An 8,210-nucleotide genomic window follows, 5' to 3' on the forward strand; every position below is an offset into this window, starting at 1 on the left:
AGCACCTGCAAGCACTCACTGTCGCCGCTCCCTCACTTCTCTCGCCCACTCACTCACTGACGTCATTCACCCACATGCTGTCATATCTTAAAGGGCCACACACACACACGCACACACATAAACGCTACTATCATAACAACTAACAAGACATCAAGGCGAAGCCAAGAGTCGATTTTTTTAACAAGGAGAAATTCTCAATACTTTTCTTTTGTCGAGCACAAAGAAAATAACATTTTAGTTAAATGTAAGTTGTGTCTTGAATCAAATAGCCTATCTACTTCAAGTTCAAGTTAAAGTGCCATTATGTTGCAGCTATTTAAAATAGTTTTGTCAATTTGTTCTGGCCAGAAACAAATTGGCCTTTGAAACATATCTTTGTCTTTGTGTGTTGTATGTAGACCACATTGTTTGTGTGTTGTATGTAGACCACATTGTTTGTGTGTTGTATGTAGACCACATTGTTTGTGTGTTGTATGTAGACCACATTGTTTGTGTGTTGTATGTAGACCACATTGTTTGTGTGTTGTATGTAGACCACATTGTTTGTGTGTTGTATGTAGACCACATTGTTTGTGTGTTGTATGTAGACCACATTGTTTGTGTGTTGTATGTAGACCACATTGTTTGTGTGTTGTATGTAGACCACATTGTTTGTGTGTTGTATGTAGACCACATTGCTTTCTGAGTTCAGTGATGTAAATGCATGTCAAGTTGATCAACACATTGTATTATTCTCCAGTGCAATAACAGTACTGAAATGAAGGCTAAAGGGCATTAATAAAGTACTATCTATCTAATCTAATTAATGGGAGCTTTTAAAAAAGAAAAGAAAAAAAGAAGTAACTAAATAGTTACTTTTCAAAGTAACGCATTACTTTTTGGTGTAAGTAACTGAGTTAGTAACTGAGTTACTTTTGAAATGAAGTAACTAGTAACTATAACTCATTACTGGTTTTCAGAAACTAACCCAACACTGTATGTGTGTATATATATATATATATATATATATATATATATATATATATATATATATATATATATATATATATATATATATATATATAAATAAATAAAAATTTATGTATAAAATAAAAATTTTACATTTTAAAGCGCCAGTGTCAAACTGAAGGCACATCTGGCCCAACACGTCATGTTATGGTGACGGCAAAATGAAAATAATGTTCATCTGCACTTCATCTGTCCTGCTAAATGTATTACAATGTTAACAAAAAAACATGTTCTGCATGGTACTGCAGTTCCTAACTTATCACTAAATGCCATAAACCATTTAAAGATCCATCCCTCCATCCATTTTCTACCGCTTATTCCCTTCGGGGTTGCGGGTTGTCATTCAAACCTTCTTTTAAATAAATTATACAGCAGTTGAACTTTTAATATATGCTCATCCCCGTCTGATTCAAACACAAGTTTTCCATACATTTGGTGGTAAACAATGATAATTGTCAAGAGCAGGTCTGACCTCATCTTGTGTTTAATTATTTTCTGTATTTGTTTCCTTTCAAGCGCTCTTATTTTTGTCTGGCTCCAGTATCTGGTGTGACCACCATTTGCCTCTCCTTCACATAGAGTTGATCAGGTTGTTGATAGTGGCCTGTGGAATGTTGGTCCACTCCTGGCTGTGCGAAGTTGCTGGATATTTGCAGGAACTGGAAAACACGCTGTCGTATACGCCGATCCACAGTATCCCAAACATGCTCAATGGGTGACATGTCCGGTGAGTATACTGGCCATGCAAGAACTGGGATGTTTTCAGCTTCCAGGGATTGGGTACAGATCCTTGCAACATGGGGCCGTGCATTGTCATGCTGCAACATGAGGTGACGGTCCACAACAATGGGCCTCAGAATCTTTTCACGGTATCTCTGTACATTCAAAATGCCGTCAATAAAATGCACTTGCGTTAATTGTCCATAACATACGCCTGCCCATACCATAACCCCACCCCCACCATGGGCCACTCCATTCACAATGTTGACATCAGCAAACCGCTCTCCCACACGACACCGCACACACTGTCTGCCATCTTCCCTGAACAGTGAAAACCAGGATTCATTGGTGAATAAAGAACACTTCTCCAACATGCCAAATGCCATCGAATGTGAGCGTTTGCCCAATCAAGTCGGTTACGATGACAAACTGCAGTCAGGTTTGAGACCCTCATGAGGACGACGAGCATGCAGCAGCTGTCCGAGTGGCGGGTCTCAGACGATCATTGCGGTGCACCTGCTGGATGTTGAAGTCATAGGCTGGTGTGGTTACACGTGGTCTGCGGTTGTGAGGCCGGTTGGATGTACTGCCAAATTCTCTGAAACGCCTTTGCTTATGGTAGAGAAATGAACATTCAATTCACAGGCAACCGCTCTGGTGGACATTCCTGCAGTCAGCATGCCAACTGCACGCTCCCTCAAAACCTGCGACACCTGTGGCATTGTGCTGTGTGATAAAACTTCACATTTCAGAGTGGCCTTTTATCGTGGGCAGCCTAAGGCACACCTGTGCAATAATCATGCTGCTTAATCAGCAACTTGATATGCCACACCTGTGAGGTGGGATGGATTATCTTGGCAAAGAAGAAATGCTCACTAACACAGATTTTGACAAATTTGTGACCAATATTTTAGAGGAATAGGTATTTTGTGTATATAGTTTTAGATCTTTGAATTCAACCAGCAATCGGAGTGTTGCTGGTTACTGGGGTTCAATTCCCACCTTCTACCTTCCTAGTCACGTCCGTTGTGTCCTTGGGCAAGACACTTCACCCTTTGCCTCTGATGGCTGCTGGTTAGCGCCTTGCATGGCAGCTCCCGCCACCAGTGTGTGAATGTGTGTGTGAATGGGTAAATGTGGAAATACTGTCAAAGCGCTTTGAGTACCTTGAAGGTAGAACAGCGCTATACAAGTATAACCCATTTATCATTTATTTATCATTTAACTCGTGAAAAATAGGAGCAAAAACAAAAGTGTTGCATTTATATTTTTGTTCAGTGTACATTTATATGATTTCGCAATAAATGTTTCGCTTTGAGCGCAACGCTACGATTTGGCCGGTGATGAACAAGCTACTTGGAAAATGTAGTAAGCTACGAGTTACTTTCAATTAAATGTAGCTAAGCTACAGGAGACGCTATCCCCAAAGAATTGTAGCAAGCTACATGGCAAAAGTAGCTTACTACATCAAAGCTACATTTAACAAAATGTATATCTGTGGGCTCACATGTATAAGATCAATGTTTATGTACTGTAACTGAGAGTGTACAAATGGACACAAAAAGGGTCTATTACTATTAACTGTCATTTAGCTTGAGTCCCCGCACCCCACTGTATATGTTTATTTAGTTTGCCTTTTCTTTGGCCCACCCCTATTTAAGTTATCACAAAACTTTGTGTTGCCATGAGTTCCCGGCGAGACGACAAAAGCTGTCTTTGATCCTACCAAGCAAAAGGCTTGTAAAACTCCACTGTGTAGGATGGAAAGCGACATGAAGGTGTCGGTTTCTTTGATGTATTGTAATCCACAGGAAGATTTTGTCATGACCCGAGATCTACAAAGTGGAGAGGAAATAGGACCTGACACCCCCTCCAGGCACCTTTTCTTTGAAGTGTTTTGTGACCAAAGGCAGCGGCTGTTTACGACCCCCTTCCTTTAGAAACAGCTGTTGCCATGTAATCAGGGAAAGTCCAAATAAAAGAGGAGGCTTACAATCAGAGCGTGGTGGGACACTGTTCAAGGGTACAGGTCTATACGTTTCTCCTCATTGAGCCAAATTTAATTCTGTCTCTGTTTAATTCCTTGCTTCTTTGTCTGTTTAATAGATGTCATAAGTGTTTGAACTTGACATTTTCTCTACTTACAGTAAAAAAAAAACAGCATCTATCTATATCTTGACAAAAAAAAACAATTTCTTGTGTGTTGTTTGGGAACAGTTGGTGATGGTTATGTGCAGTAAAACTTTTCATGAACTCAAATCACCTTAATGTGTGTTGCTAAATTTGTGTTGGACGTCTTAGATGAAGAGAGCAGTTATGGTTTTGGTTTACAGAGTAAATAACTAAGGTTTTGGGCATTATTTTCTCTAAACGCATACATTGACATGACACATTAGTGCAAGACTCATGATTTTGCTTACTAGTTTCGATGACCCGCCTTATCTTGCCTTTTATTGGCCAGTTCCTAATGTTTCGCCTTAACTTTTGCCAATTGTGACTCATGATACATACACCAATCATATCTATGGATGTTCTCATTGATCCAGGTCATTGTCAGTTCTCCATTTTTTTTTTTTGGCCTGGATTTGCACTCCATGTTCTCTCTTTGTAGCTTTGATGTAAGCTACCTACCTACATGGGTCTAAAAGTAGCTAAGCTGTAGTAAAGTGACATACTTCTTATAATGCTCAACTCGAACTTTTAATGAAGCCCAGCACACAGATACAACATACACAGCTGTTAGCTCTACTGCTGTCAAAACACTGCTGGCCCGGTTACCTAGGACCCCGCCTGAACTCCTAGTGGTGGTCACGGTGCTGCCTGAACAAAAAGGCACATTAACATTACAACATTCCCTCCACCCATAGTCCAGTCAAATATTCATACTCCCCTCTTAGTGTAATACACAACCCCCAGAAATCACTGAGTCTGTATGAGAACATAGTCCTTAAGATATGATGGAGGTTTCCTTTGGCGAGCGGTGTCCCTGACTCCCACTTCTGCATCCTGTGCTTGATCACCTGGTTCCTGCACATCGGGTTCCCGATCAACTAGTTCCTGATCAACTAGTTCCTGGTGGTGTTGAATGGAAATCCTCCGGAAAACTGTCCTCTGATGTGTCACGAAGAGTTTCCTTCTGATCATAACGTGGACAGATCTGATCCTGATGTCTTCTCACTAGCTTGCCATCTTCAGTTTTTGCGGTCCAAGACACTGGACTATTCCTCTCCACGAGTCTCGCCTGAATCCATTTCTGGCCCGCATATCCTCGTATGTATACGGCCTCACAGTCTGTGAACACTCGGTCCCTGGCCCTTTTGTCATGGTTCTGTTTTTGTTTTGCCTGGTTTGAGCCCACTTTGTCTGACAGTGCTGGCCGGACCATGTCCAGCTGCGTTCGCAATCTCCTGTTCATTAGCAGCTCCGCAGGCGTAATGCCGGTTGTAGTCTGAGGGGTTGATCTGTATTTAAACAGGAACCTAGACACCTTTGTTTCCACACTTCCCTCCCCCATCTTCTTGATGGATTCCTTGAAGACCCGTACAGCGCGCTCCGCACAGCCATTTGACGACGGGTGGTATGGAGCTGTTGTCACATGTTTTACGCCATTTTTTCTGAGGAAATTTTCAAACTCTGCACTGACCAGACTTGGCCCATTGTCAGTAACCAGACTTGCTGGGATGCCATGAGTGGTAAATATGCTTCTCAATTTCTCAATAGTTATTGAGGAGGTTATGGACTGCATTGGGATGATCTCCATCCATTTGGAGTAAGCATAGATGACAATCAAAATAATTTTTCCCAGAATAGGCCCGCAAAAATCCAAATGTAGTCTCATCCATGGCTGATTTGACCACTCCCAGGGATGCAGCGGCGCGGCCGGAGGTGTGGCCTGGTTAGCTTGACATATATGGCATCTGCGCACTGCTGCCTCCAACTCCTCATCCATGTTGGGCCACCACACGTAACTCCGGGCTAGGGATTTCATCCTTGAGACCCCTGGATGAGCTGCATGTAGCTCTTCCATCATTACCTGCCGACCCCGAGGTGGTATTATCACCCTTGTCCCCCACAGAAGGCAGCCATCCTCCACACTCAGCTCATGTTGTCTTTTCATATATGGCTTCATTCGTGGATCAGCACATACCTTAGGCCAGGAACCATGTAACAGCCATTGTTGCACTCTGGACAATATTGGATCTCGTCTGGTCCAGTCCCGGATCTGCTTGGCTTGCAATGGTGTGCCATTCATGTGTTCCATCAGCATTATTACCTCTTCCTCACATGGTGTACTGCTAAGCATGACTGGCAATGGGAGTCGGCTTAAGGCATCAGCGTTCCCATGTTTCGAGCCTTCCTTGTATTCTAAGGTGTATTCATAAGCTGCCAAAAGCAAGGCCCACCTCTGCATTCTGGTTGCCGCCAACTGTGGAATGCTTTTGCTCTCACCCAAAAGACCCAATTTTTTTAAGTCAAACATGATGGCTAGTGCCTCCTTTTCCAATTGAGAGTAACCCCTCTCAGCCACTGTTAGTGAACGGGACATGTATCCAATGGGCTTCTCTGAACCATCTGGGAAACGGTGAGATAGAACGGCCCCCACACCGTATGGCGAAGCATCACAGGCCAGATAAAGTGGCTTTCCGTCATCAAAGTGTATCAATAGTTTATCAGATTGGAGACACTTTTTTGCTGCCTCGAATGCTCGACTCTGATTCGTCGTCCATTTCCACGCATTTCCCTTTCTCAACAGTTTGTGTAAAGGCTCCAAGATGGTGGATATGTTTGGCAAGAATCTGTGATAGTAATTTAGCATTCCAAGGAACGATTTCAACTGTGTCTGGTCAGTTGGCTGAGGAGCATTTACAATGGCTTCAACTTTATCCGCCACTGGATGGATGCCGTTGCAGTTTATTTTGTAACCGAGACACACTACCTCGGGTGCCATGAACACACATTTTTGTTGTCGCAAGCGAAGGCCTGCAGCTGCAATTCTCTCAAGCACCTCTCCGAGATTTTTTAAGTGGCTAGCATCATCCTTCCCTGTCACTAAGATGTCATCCACTCTCACCACTACTTGAGGCAGTCCTTGCAATAGACCATCCATGGTGCGCTGGAAAATGCCTGGTGCCGAAGACACTCCATACGGCAGTCTTGTGTACTGGTATAGTCCTCAATGTGTGTTTATTGTTGTGAACTTCTTTGTGTCCTCGTCTAACCTGAGTTGCTGGTAGGCTTGAGACATGTCCAGTTTGGTAAATTTTTGTCCACCTCCTAATACTGCTAACAAGTCCTCTGTTTTCGGGATTGGGTAGTTATCTAATTTTGACACTGGGTTTACAGTGACTTTATAGTCCCCACAGATTCTAGTTGTTTTGTCCGGTTTTATGATGGGCACAATGGAGGCGGCCCACTCCGAAAAGTTCACGGGTTCAAGAATGCCTTCCTTCTCCAGCCTTACTAATTCAGCCTCAACTTTGTCTTTTAGTGCATATGGCAGTGGTCGAGCTTTGAAATATCCTGGCTTGTCATCTCGCTCAACATAGATTTTTGCTGAGGCCCCGACTAACGTGCCCAATTCCTTCTTAAAAACATCCTCATGTCTCGTGAGTAGCTCATCTAAGTCCTGCTGCATACTTAACCTCAGGCTAAATACAGTGCTCCAATCTATTTTAATTGCTTTCAACCAATTTCTGCCCATGAGATTTGGGCCCTCTCCCTTTACCACCAGTAATGGTAATTGTTTAGTTTGCCCTCTGTAGTTGACTTGCACGTGCAGTTTCCCTAACACTCCCACCTTGTCTTTGGTGTAGGTGTATAGTTTCACATGTGTGTGTTGGAGTCTTCCTCCCCCCATCTTTTGGTACGTGTACTCAGTAATTATCGTCATGCCTGCTCCAGTGTCAATTTCAAATTCAACGTCATGTCCATTTATTTGTATGTGCTCTTTGTATGGTTCCACTTTCTCCTCCATAGTCAGGTTATAGAGTGTGTGTGCATATTCTACATTTTCGGTCTCATTTCCCAACTTGTAAGTTGCACCTGATGTTGGTCCTTCAGGTTTCCTTATCTGCCTGGCACTACGACATTTTCTGGCCAAGTGCCCCCTCTTGTGGCAATTGTGGCAAACTGCATCAATGATCCGGCAGTCTGTCGGCCCATGACTACCACCGCACCTGAAACAGCCACTCAGTGGGACGCGCCGATCTGCTCCTAGCTGGACTTTGTGGACCGTTCCTTCTGCCCCAGTTAGTTGCAAGTCCGCCAGGTCCTTGGATGCTGTTTCCATCGATGTGGCCAAGTCAATGGCCCGTGCCAGAGTCAATTTTTCATCATCCTCAGACAACAAACGACGTTGGATGCGATCCTCGTTGATACCACACACTAGTCTGTCTCTAAGCATGTCATCTAATGCAGTTCCAAATTTGCAATGTTCCGTGAGCCTCCTTAGCTCCGCAACAAACGAAGAAACAGACTGACCT

The sequence above is a fragment of the Entelurus aequoreus genome, linkage group LG21, assembly GCF_033978785.1.
Source record: "Entelurus aequoreus isolate RoL-2023_Sb linkage group LG21, RoL_Eaeq_v1.1, whole genome shotgun sequence".
NCBI classification, from domain to species: domain Eukaryota; kingdom Metazoa; phylum Chordata; class Actinopteri; order Syngnathiformes; family Syngnathidae; genus Entelurus; species Entelurus aequoreus.